The following is a 12752-nucleotide window of genomic DNA, read 5'->3' as shown; positions in this document are numbered from 1 at the left end:
AATTTGGATGGCTGAGAAGCACTTTAAGAAATGTTCATCATCATTAGTCATTAGGGAAATGCAAATCAAAACAACCCTAAGATTTTACCTCACACCAGTCAGAATGGCTAATGTTAAAAACTCAGGAGACAACAGGTGTTGGGAAGGATGTGGAGAAAGAGGAACACTCCTCCACTGCTGGTGGGATTGCAAGAAGGTACAACCACTCTGGAAATCAATCTGGAGGTTCCTCAGAAAACTGAACATGACACTACCGGAGGACCCTGCTATACCACTCCTGAGCATATACCCAGAGGATTCCCCAGCATGTACTAAGGACACATGCTCCACTATGTTCATAGCAGCCTTATTTATAATAGCTGGAAGCTGGAAAGAACCCAGATGTCCCTCAATGGAGGATTGGATACAGAAAATGTGGTATATTTACACAATGGAATACTACTCAGCAATTAAAAACAATGAATTCATGAAATTTGTTGGCAAATGGTTGGAACTAGAAAATATCATCCTAAGTGAGGTAACACAATCACAAAATAATATAAATGGAATGCAGTCACTGATAAGTGGATATTAACTAGCCCAGAAGCTTTGAATATCAAAGACACAAGTAGCATATCAAATGACTCCCATGAAGACGTAAGAAGAGGGCCCTGGCCCTGGAAAGGTCTAATCCAGCATTGTAGGGGTGTACCAGGACAGAGAAAAAGGAGGGAGGTGATTAGAGTATGGGTATAGAGAAGGCTGATGGGACATATGGGGAGGAGGGAACTGGGAAAGGGGAAAAGCTTTTGGAATGTAAACAAAGAATTTAGAAAAGAAAAAAGAAAAAGAGAAAAAAAGAACACTTCATAGTAATTCTAGTACTCTTCTTGAAGCAGTAGGTACAAATTTGCTAAGTAAGCATATGTGAATTTAAGCAAACCCACTTACTGCTCAAACCCCACTTTACAATATGTTTCCTCCTCAGTGAATTATCTTCCATAGAATACTGTGTCATTCTTTAAGTGTGCACCTACACTCAGCAACTCAGCCACATGTCCATATCCTCAATTTGTGCCATGGTAATTTACCAAAGAATGAATATAGATCCATGTGCTGGATAGCTTTATGTCAATTTGAGTCTAGTTAAAGTCAGTAGGAAAGCTCAATTTTAAAAAGCCTCCAAAAGATATAGCTGTATTCAAGACTGAAGGGAATTTTATTTTTGGTGATTTATGGGAAAGATCCAACTCATTGAAGGTGATGCTATTCCTGGGATGGGTCTAAAAGGAAGCAGAAACTCTAAAAGCCAGAAGATATTGGAAAGATGTCATCCAGACCACAAGAGGACACAAATGCCAGCCAAGGCTACTAAAGCCAGCAAAACGCTCAATCAGAATAGATGAAGAAAACAAAATATTTTAAGACAAAACCAAATATAAACAATTTTTTTCTCCTAATGTACTACTACAGAGGATAATAGAAGGAAAACTCTTAACATGAGGAACATAAGTACACTCAAGAAAACATGAATTTAATCATCTCACAACAAACCCAAAAAGAAGAGAGTTAGACATAGATAATGCCACCTTTAACAACAAAAATAACAGAAACAAATGATCAGTGGTCTTTAATATCTCTCCACATCAGTGAACGCAATTCCCCAATAAAAAGACTCAGGGTAACAGACTGTATATGTTAAAAAGATCCAGCATCTTGCTCCATACAAGAAACATACTTCAGTGACAAAGACAGACACTGCATCAGAGTAAGAAGATGGAAAAAAGTTTCTCAAGTATATGGTCCTAAGAATCATGCTGGTTTAGCCATTCTGATATACACTAAAACAGACTTTCAACCAAAAGATATCAAAAGACATGTGGAAGAACACTTTATACTCCTCAAAGAAAAATCATTTCTGAGAATCTATGCCTCAAATGCAGGGCACCCACATTTGTAACAGAAACTTAATAAAGCTCCAAACACACATTGAACCTCATAAACTAATACTGGAAAACTTCAATACCATACACTCACCAATGGACAGGTCACTGAAACAGAAACTAAACAGAGACAAAGTGAAAATAACAGAAGTTATGAACCAAATGGAATTAACAGATATCTACAGAACATACACCATAAAGCAAAAGAATATATTTTTATTTTTATTTTTATTTTTGATAGATATATTCTTAATTTACATTTGAAATGATTTCTGCTTTCCTGGTCCCCTCCCCCAAAATTTCCATAAGCCATTTCCCCTCCCCCTGTTCCCAAATCAACCCTCTCCTACTTCCCTGTTCTGTTATTCCCCTACATTGCTGAATTGAGCCTTTCCAGGACCAGGAGCCTTTCCTCCCTTTGATGTCCAACAAGGCCATCCTCTGCTGCCTATGCATCTGGAGCCATGGGTAACACCATGTGTACTATCTGGTTGATGTTTTGTCCCTGGGAGCTCTGGCAGTACTGGGTGGCTTATATCATTGTTCCTCCTATGGTTCTGCAAACCCCTTCAGCCACTTGGGTCCTTTCTCTACCTCCCCCATTGGAGACCCTGTGCTCAGTTCAATGGCTGGCTGAGAGTGTCCCCCTCTGTATTTGTCATGCACTAGCAGCGCCTCCAATGTGACAACTATATCTGGCTCCAGTCAGCAAGAATGGTGGGCATTGATAATAGTGTCTAGGTTTTGTAACTAACAGAGACAGAGTGTGGAGCAGAGTTTAAGTGAAGGAATATTTCTTTCTCTCAGCTCCTCATGGAACCTTCTTCAAAACCGATCATGTACTTGGACTCAAAACAAGCTGTGACCCATACAGGAAGATTGAAATTATACCATGTATTCTATCAGATCACCACAGACTGTGGCTGGACTTCAATCAAGCAAAAACTAAAATAACCCCACATACTCATGAAAGATGAACAACTCTCTTATCAATAACTTTGTTAGAGAATAAATAAAGAAATTAAACAATTTCTAGAATTCAATGAAAGGAAAGCCATAGAATATCCAAACCATTGGGACATGATAAAACCAGTATTACGAGGAAAATTCATAGTAATGAGTGCCTTCACAAAGTAATGGAAGTGATCCTATACTAGCAACTTACCAACACATCTGAAAGCTCTAGAACAAAAGTAAGCAAACATACCCAAGATGAGTAGACAGCAGAAAGTAATAAAAGTCAAGGCTGAAATCAAACACTTAAAAAAATAGAAAACTATACAAAGAATCAACAAAATGAAGAGCTGGTTCTTTGAGAAAAATCAACAAGATAGATAAACCCTTATCCATACTAAGTAAAGGGTACAAAGGCAGACATAATCCAAATTAATAAAATGAGAAATGAAAATGGAGAGATAATGATAGAACCTGAGGATTCTCTTATGACAAAGCCTATGCTAAACAAAACTGGAAAATCTAGATGAAATGAATGGTTTTCTATACTGACACAAGTTACCAAAATTAAATCAAGATCAGATCAACTATCCAAACAGTTACAAAGGAAAAAGAGGCAGTCATTAAAAATCTTGCAACAAAAAACTACTTCAACATAAAACTCAAATACTTACTGTCATGAGCCTGATATAGCTGTTTTCCGGGAGGCTCTGCAGAGACTGACAAATACAGATGTGGATGCTCACAGTCAACCATTGGACTGAGCAAGGGAAGCCCAATAGAGGAGTTAGAGAAAGCATCCAAGGAGCAGAAGTTGTTTGTAACCAATAGGAAGAACAACAATATTAACCAACCAGATCAGCAAGAACTTCCAATGACTAAACCACCAACCAAAGAGTACACATGGACTGACCCATGACTCCAGCTGCATATGTAGCCGAGGATTGCCTTATCTGGCATCAGTGGGAAGGGAGTACCTTGGTCATGAGAAGGCTTTATGCCCCAGTGTAGGGGAATGGCAGGGTGATGAGGTAGGAGTGGGTGTGTGAGTGGGAGAGAACCCTCATAGAAGCAGGAGGGATGGGAAAGGGTAAAATTTGAAATGTAAGTAAATAAAATACCCAATAAATAAGCCACATTATCATTTCATTAGATGCTGAAAAAGCATTTCACAAAATACAAAACCCCTTCAGGTTTTAAGTCTCAGATAGATTTATGCCTCATACCTAAATACAATAAAAGCAAATATAACAAACCAACACCAAACATAAAATTCAATGAAGAGGAACTAGAAGTAATATCACTAAGATCAAGGACAAGACAAGGTTGCTCACTCTTTCCCTATCTATATAATATAGTACTTGAATTTCTGTCTGGAGAATTTAGACAACAAAAGTAGATCATTGGACAAAAATTGGGAAGGACTATAGTCAACATATCACTATTTGCAGATGATATAAGTGATTACCCAAATTATACAGGTAAACGAAAATTTCAGTAAAGTGTCTGGATACAAAATGAACTCAAATGAATCAGTAGCCTTCCTTTATACAAATTATAAAGAAGCTGAGAATTTAGGGAAACCACTTCCTTCCCAATAGCCACACATAATATAAAATATCTTGTTGTAACTTTTACAAATCGAATGACCTTCATTAAAAGAACTTCACGTCCTGGAGAAAGAAGTTGAAGAAGACTTCAGATGATAAGAAGATCTCTCATGCTCATGGATTGGTAGGATTAAAACAGTAAAAATGACCAAAAACAACTTACAGATTTAATGCAATCTCCATTACAATTTCAAAACAATTTTTCACAGACATTCAAAAAGCAATTCTCGATTTCATAGAGGAAACAACAACAACAAAAAAAACAACAAAAAACAAAACAAAAACAGGACATCCAAACAATTTTCAACAACAAAAAAAGATATTCTGGAGGAATCAAGATTCCTGATCACAAACTGTACTAAAGAGCACTAGTGATAAAAACTACATGGTATTGGTACAGTGACAGACCAATGGGATAGAGCTAAAGAAGTCAACCCACATACCTAAGAGCACTTGATCTTTGAAAAAGAAGCCAAATCTATACAGTGGGTAAATGACTGCATATTCAAACACAGGTGCTTGCTTAAGTGGAGGTCAGCATGTAAAAGAATGCAAAGTGACCCATTCCTTTCTCCTTTTACACAGCTCAGGTCCATGTGGATCAAGAACCTTCTCCACATAAAACCAGATACACTGAAAATAATAGAATAGGACATGGGGGAAGGTCCTCAAACACATGGGCACAGACAAAATTCTGAACAGAACATCAATGGCACAGGCTCTAAGATCAATTGAGAAATTAAATTTCTTGAAACTGAAAAGTCTCTGTAAGTGAAAAGACACTGCCAATAGGAAAAAATGGCAACTTATAGATTGGGAATGATCTTAACCAATCCTACATCTGATAGAGGGATAATATTCAAAATACACGAAGAACTCAAGAAGGTAAACTCCAGAACACTAAATAACCCAATTAGAAAATTGGGCATAATACTGAATATAGAATTCTTAACTGAGGAATCTCTAATGGCCAAAAAGAACCTAAAGAAATCTTCAACATCTTAGGTCATCTGGGAAATGCAAACCAAAATGACCATGAGATTCCAACTTATACCAATCAGAATGGATAACATTAAAATGCAGGTGACAGCAGACTCTGGTGAAGATGTAGAGAAATGGACAAACACCTGCATGGCTGGTGAGACAGTAAGCTGGTGTAACTATTTTGCAAATCTATTTGGCATTTCCTCAGAAAAATGGAAATAGTTCTACCTAAAGACTCATCTATACTATTGCTGTGCATATACCCAAAAGATGCTCCAACCTCTAACAAGGACATGTGTTTCACTATGTTCTTAGCAGGCTTATTTATAGTAGCCAGAAGCTGGAATGAACTAGGTTGTCTCTTAACTAAAGAATGGATAAAGAAAATATGGTACATTTACAAAATGATACAGCTAAAAAACATCATTCTCAGTGTGGCAACCCTTAAGAAAAAGAACATAAATGCTATGTACCCACCGATAAGTACATATTGGTCCAAATGCTCAAAATACCAGTGATATATTTCACAGACAATATGAAGCTTAACAAGATGGAATGCTAAAATGTGGGCACTTCAATCCCACTAATAATGGGTAACAAAAGAATCATGGGAGTCAAAAAGAGGGAAGGTTGGATCAGTGGGGAATGGAAAAATTAAGTAGGTAGGGAAGCAGTAGAGAAGCCTAGAGGGCCAGGAGAATGTGTGGAAATATGCAGGTTCTGAGGATTACCATGGGAGAAAATATAGAAGGTCCCAGAGACCCAGGATATGAAAAACTCCCAGAACTCAATGGGGATGACCTTAAATGAAATGCCCAACAGTGGGCAAATGGAACTTGAAGAGAAAACCTCCAGTAGATAGACAGGGTCCCCTAGGGAGGAATTTGGTCATCAACCCACCCTCAAATTTTCCGACACAGAAATGTTCTAGTCTATAACAATTACAAGGACAAAAATGGAGAAGAGACTGAAGGAAAGGCTGTCCAGTGAAAGGCTCAACTTGGGATCCATGTCATAGTGGGACATGTGGGTTATTTCCAATTTCTGGCTATTATGAATGAGGCTGCTATGAAGATACTGGGGCATGTGACTTTGTGGTGTGCAGAATCTTTGGTTTAAGTAATGGTATGCCCAATTTATATGCCTAGTAGTGATATGGCTTGGTCTTCCAGTATAACTATTTGCAATTTTTTCAAGGGCTGCAAAAATGATTTTCGGAGGGGTTGTACCAATTTGTAATCCCACCAGCAATGAGGGAGTGTTCTCATTTCTCATCATCCTCACCAGCATCTGACACTTGAGTTTTTGATCTTAGCTATTCTGATGTGTGTAAGGTAGAATCTCAGGGTCACTTTGATTTGTATTTCACTGATGACTAAGGATAGTGAACATTTCTGCAAGTACTTATTTGCCATTCAAGATTCTCCTGTTGAGAATTCTCTGTTTAGCTCAATTCTCCATTTTTAATTGGCATTCTTAGTTTGTTGGTGTTCAATTTCTTGAGCATTTTATACATTTTACATATGAGCCTTTTGTCGTATGAAGGGTTGGTGAACGTCTTTTCACAGTCTGTATTCTACAACCACTTTTGTTCTATTGATGGTGCCCTTTGCTTACAGAAACATTTCAGTTTTATGAGGTCTTATTTATTAAATGTTGATATCAGTGCCTTAACCACTGAGGTTTTGTTCAGAAAGTTTTCTCCTGGACCAATGAATTCAAGGCTATTGCCCACCTTCTGTTCTATTAGATATAGTGTATCCAGGTTTATGCTGAGGTCTGTGATATACTTGGACTTGAGTTTTATGCAAGGCAATAATTATGGATCTATTTGCATTCTGCAACATGCAGACATCCAGTTAGTCCACCACGATTTATTGAAGATGGTTTTGGCTTCACTGTCAAAAATCCATAATTGTGTGAGCTTATTTCTGTGTCTTTAATTTGATTCTATTGATTAACCTGTCTGTTTCTATAGAAACATGATGCACTTTTTATTGCTATTGCTCTGTAGTACATCTTAAAATCATTGATGGTGATACCTCCAGAAGTTCTTTTATTGTCCAGAATAGTTTAAGAATAATCTGAATCTGTAGGCTGTCCCTGAGACCAGGCACCGGGTAGATGCCCAGGAGTCAATGCAGCTGACCTTAGACAAGATGCCCAATAGCTGGAACATACAACCTGAAAAGGCCACTATCTATAACCATGCAGGGCCTCAGAGGACACCAACCCACCCATAAAACTTCAACCCAAATTTTCCCCCATTTAAAAGAAATACAGGGACAAAAATGGAGCAGAGACTGGCAGAATGGCCAATCAATAACTGGCTGCCTTGAGACCTGTCCCATGGGCAACCACTACTACATGAAACCATGAATGATACACCATTATGCTTACAGACAGGAGTCTAGTATTACAGTATCTAGTATTCTCTAAAAGTCTCTAACCAGCAGCAAATAGAAACAGATGCAGATACCTACATTTAAACATTGGATGAATGCCAGTGACTCTTATGGAAATGTTGGGAGGAAGGACTGAAGACTGTGAAGGGGATAGGTTCCTCACAGAAATAACAACATTGTAAACTATCCTGAACCCCTGGTAACTTTCAGACTCTAAGGTAACCAAAGAATATACATGTGCTAGACAGAGGCCCCTGGCATATGTGTGACAGAGGGCTATCTTGTCGCGCCTCATCAGAAGAGCATACACATAAACTTGCAGAATCTGTGAGGTGAGGACAGGGAAGGAGCAGTATTTGGGATGTAAATAATAAAATAAATAAACAGAAAAAAATTTCACACCTAGAAGTAACATGATGGAACAAATGAGATTAGTTAGAAAAACTTTTATTTTCATATGAAAATACAGTAATGTAAACAGAGAAACAAAATTCTAACAGATAAAATATATTTTAGTGAAGACTGATCACCAACTATCACCAAGTATGATGAGCATTAAAAATATGAAAAATTCTTGTGATATAATCTACTTTAAAATACTTTGAGTATTCCAGTAGCTATAATACATTGCCAAGAAAAATACTGAAGACATTTCTATAGAATGAAGGTTCTGTATTCATTAGTACCAGAAAGTGTTTTTGCTATTTTAAGTTTAAATGACTGATATTGAAATTGAATCTGAAGTATAAAATATTAAAATACAGTCTGATCCCTAACACTATTAATTATACTCTGTTGCAATTGTAGATAAGAGTCTAGTATAACTGTCATCTGAGAAGCTCCACATAGCAAATTACAGAAACAGAAGCAGATACCACAGTTAAACATAAAACTGAGGTTGTTGACTCTTATGGAAGAGTTAGGGGAAGGATTGAAGGCTCTGAAGGGGATAGAAACTCCAAAAAAAAAGACAATGAGAGACAGCTAACCTGGATCCTTGGCAGCTCTCAGAGACTGAACCACCAACCAAAGAGAAATATATGGGATGGACTGATGTCCTCTAAACCATAGGGCTGCCTGGTCTGTTCTCAGAGGGAACAGATGATCCTAATCCTGTGGACACTTGATGTTCCAGGGTAGAGAGATAGACAGGGGTTTCCAGAATCTTAGTAGGGAAGTGGAGAAGGTATGGGAGGAGGGACTCTGTGAGGGAGGGACTAGGAGAGGGGACAAACTTTGAGATGTAAATAAATAAAAAAATATTTTTTCTTTTTTATTTATCCTTTAATTTTTTATAACAATATCAGGGAGAGCAAGAAGAGGGACATTTGAAAAGTAAAGGAAAATAGTAAAAAAAAAAAAAAAAAGTACAGTTGCACAAAGACTGCAAGTTTTTCAGCACCTTGATTATTCTCTTATCAAACTGATTTGTACCAAAGAAGTAATTATGGGATAGGTATACATCACAACAGACATGATCAAAAGGACAAAATGACAATCAACAAATTGGGAAAAGATCTTCACCAACACTATAACCAACAGAGGGATAATATCCAATATATACAAAGAACTCAAGAAGTTAGACCCCAGAGAACCAAATAACCCTATTAAAAATGGGGTACAGAGCTAAACAAAGAATTTTCATCTGAAGAACTTCAAATAGCTGAGAATCACCTTAAGAAATGTTCAACATCATTAGTCATTAGGGAAATGTAAATCTAAACAGCTCTGATATTTCACCTCACATCAGTCAGAATGGCTAAGATTAAAAATTCAGGAGACAGCAGGTGTTAGTGAGGATGTGGAGAAAGAGGAACACTCCTCCACTGCTGATGGGATTGCAAACTGGTACAACCACTCTGGAAATTAGTCTGGCTGTTCCTCAGAAAACTGGGCATGAAACTTCTGGAGGACCCTGCTATACCACTCCTGGGCATATACCCAGAGGATTACCCAGCATGCAATAAGGACACATGCTCCACTATGTTCATAGAAGCCTTATTTATAATATCCAGAAGCTGGAAAGAACCCAGATGTCCCTCAATGGAGGAATGGATAGAGAAAATGTGGTATGTTTTCACAATGGAATTAAAAACAATGACTTCATGAAATTACTCAGCAATTAAAAACAATGAATTCATGAAAATATTAGGAAAATGGTTGGAACTGGAAAATATCATTCTAAGTGAGGTAACTCATTCACAAAAGAACACACAAGGAATGCAGTCACTGATAAGTGGATATTAGCCCAGAAGCTCTGAATATCCAAGACACAACTCATATATCAAATCATTCCCAAGAAGAAGTGAGGAGAGAGCCCTGGTCCTAGAAAGGCTTGATGCAGCATTGTAGGGGATTACCAGGACAGAGAAGTGGGAAGGGGTTGATGGAGGAACAGGCAGAAGGAAGAGGGCTTATGGGACTTACCAGGGAGAGAGGGGGACCGGGAAAGAGAAAATTGTATGGAATATAAAGAAAGAATATAGAAAGTTAAAAAAATAAAAAATAAAAATAAATAATTTTAAATTTTCTTTTATTTATTTATTTGTTTGTTTGTTTGTTGATTACAATTCTCAGGAAGACCACAAAGAGGGACATTTGAAATGTAGATAAAGAAAATAGTAAAGAAAAACAGTACAGATGCACTAAGACTGCAAGTTTTTCAGCACCTTGACTATTCCTTTATCAAATTGATTTGTACCAAAGGAATAATTATGGGATAGACATCATACATCACAAACTTCTGAACAGTCATGATGACTGGGTTGTACATTCATAACAGGGCTGAGGTGAATGAGGTTCACACAGTGCATATCCACAAAGAAAACCACTGCCAGCAAGATGGTCTGGGTGGCTCTTTTCTCAGGGGACACTCTTATGTGCCTGATGCTATAAAGATGTTTGCTTTGCCTCTGATGTCTACACAAGATAATCACCATGTATGTGCTTGTGGTCACCATGACTCCTACAAGAAATACATCTCTGGATATTGTCACTGTTGAAATTTACCCCCTGATGATGAAGTTCATGAGGAAGAGTGAGCAGGATTTTGAAACCTTCATCTGGTTAGTCTCACATTGGTAAACAAAGAAGATCAGGTTACTACTTACAGATATATTGAAAGACAAAAACTAAAAGAAAGGATAGATCATGTATTTAGTTAGGTTATGTTTAAATTTTTCCAACAAAGAGGTACTGTGACTAATTGTAACAGCCAGGCACACACTCAGGAGGCAGGTAATGCAGATAGAAAGGCCTCTCATCATCCTCATTGTGCAAAATATTGTCAATACCATGCAGTTTTTATCACTATTGCTCTGTAGTATAGCTTGAAGTCAGGGATGGTGATTCACCCAGAAGGTCTTCTATTGTAGCCGCCCGTGGCCACATGCGAACCGGGGACCTGGAAGAAAATTCTGGGGATAAACGGGAAGGGGACGAAAGAGAATTGAGTTGAGACGACAGTTTGCCGATCAAGTCTGACTTTACTATTATTTAGCCAATATATATAGTCTTTAGAAAACAACCCTGCCCCCCAAATGGCCGAGAATTCCTTGGTTCTTCTTCTCAGTGGGTTGCCTGCTTCCAGTCACATAGGTTTCTGCTGGTCTCCAGGTGAGACTGCCCTGAGGCAGCCTTGGTTGTTAAGGTGAAAGCGGCTGTATTGTTCCCAATGGAACAAGGGCCGGAGATAACACCAGGGGAAGGGTGGAGGCTGCAGGCCCTGAATGTCACAGCTAAATGCTGTGGGGGAAGGGACAATTCCCCCTTAATTATTAATTTTTAACAACTCAGTGGATATAAATATATTCTTCCAATGGACGAGGGGCTTTTACCAGTGTTGAAAACAGAGGTCCGACCCCCTTAAACGTTAAACGACAGGGGAGGGGAAATAGACTGCCTTAATAATTTAAGGACAGTCTCTCAATGTCAACCCCTATGTAGCCGGACGTGCTTTTCAGGGAAATTCGGAAGCAGGATTCTTTTCCTTTTCCCTTGCAGTGCCTTGCCTCTCACCTCAAACTGATGCCCATGTTTGTTATATTAACAAACATGCATAGTTCCGTATACTATGCAGCCTCATTTTTGAGGATCCACTGGTAAAGTAAATATTCTGTGGATACGAGCTGGCTGGCTGCCCTTTATAACCACCCATCCTCATCCTGGTGTCCATTGCTGTAGAGGCTGATCTTCTGAGTGTTGAATCTGAGAGACACCTGCTTGAAGCACAAAAGATTAAGAGAAAAAACCTGTTTGGTCAGTATCGGAAGGCCCAAGGAGTTCAATTTGATTGCAAATTTGTGGCTCAGGCAGGAGGCCTGGCTTGCAAATTAACTGTAAGAATACAAAGGAACCTTTCTTCCCAAGTAAGTGAGAAGTGGCTTAGGGAATGCCTTTGTGAATTAATTATACTTACCAGCAGCTTTAGGGTGTGTTTACCTATTTTACCAATCTCTCTGGCAGCCAACGTGCTCCATCTTCTCTTTGAGAAAAAATACAAACTGACCCTCTCCCCCAAATTAAAACAGGGTCTGGACCATTCCATGTATTAGTTAAAGGGTCCCGCCACTTAACCATGGCATAGGAATTGGAAGTAACTGGGTGCCAATGTCGGTCTGCTGCAGACTGACCTTTAGCATCAGTTTTCAGAAAATTCAAAACAAATAAGAAAAAGGCAAGATGTGCTTTGGGGGACATTGGGGGGGTATAGATTCCCCTTCTTTGCTTTAAAAAGCCAGTTTTTAAGGGTGCGATGAGCATGCTCCACGATTCCTTGCCCCATTGGGTTATAAGGAATTCCAGGTTTATGTTTAATACCAAATTCTTTCCAAAATGAGATAAAGTTCTTACCAGAATAGGCTGGTTCATTGTCTGTC

General features: G+C 38.4%; 1 pseudogene; it reads right to left on the bottom strand.

Moving 5' to 3' along the window:
* Positions 1-1548: 1548 nt before the first annotated feature.
* LOC127677934 (vomeronasal type-1 receptor 94-like) lies at positions 1549-11171 on the bottom strand (annotated as a pseudogene).
* Positions 11172-12752: the final 1581 nt, after the last annotated feature.

Source organism: Apodemus sylvaticus, chromosome 2 (genome assembly GCF_947179515.1).
Source record: "Apodemus sylvaticus chromosome 2, mApoSyl1.1, whole genome shotgun sequence".
Lineage (NCBI taxonomy): Eukaryota > Metazoa > Chordata > Mammalia > Rodentia > Muridae > Apodemus > Apodemus sylvaticus.
This window is presented reverse-complemented; position numbering and strand designations above follow the sequence as displayed.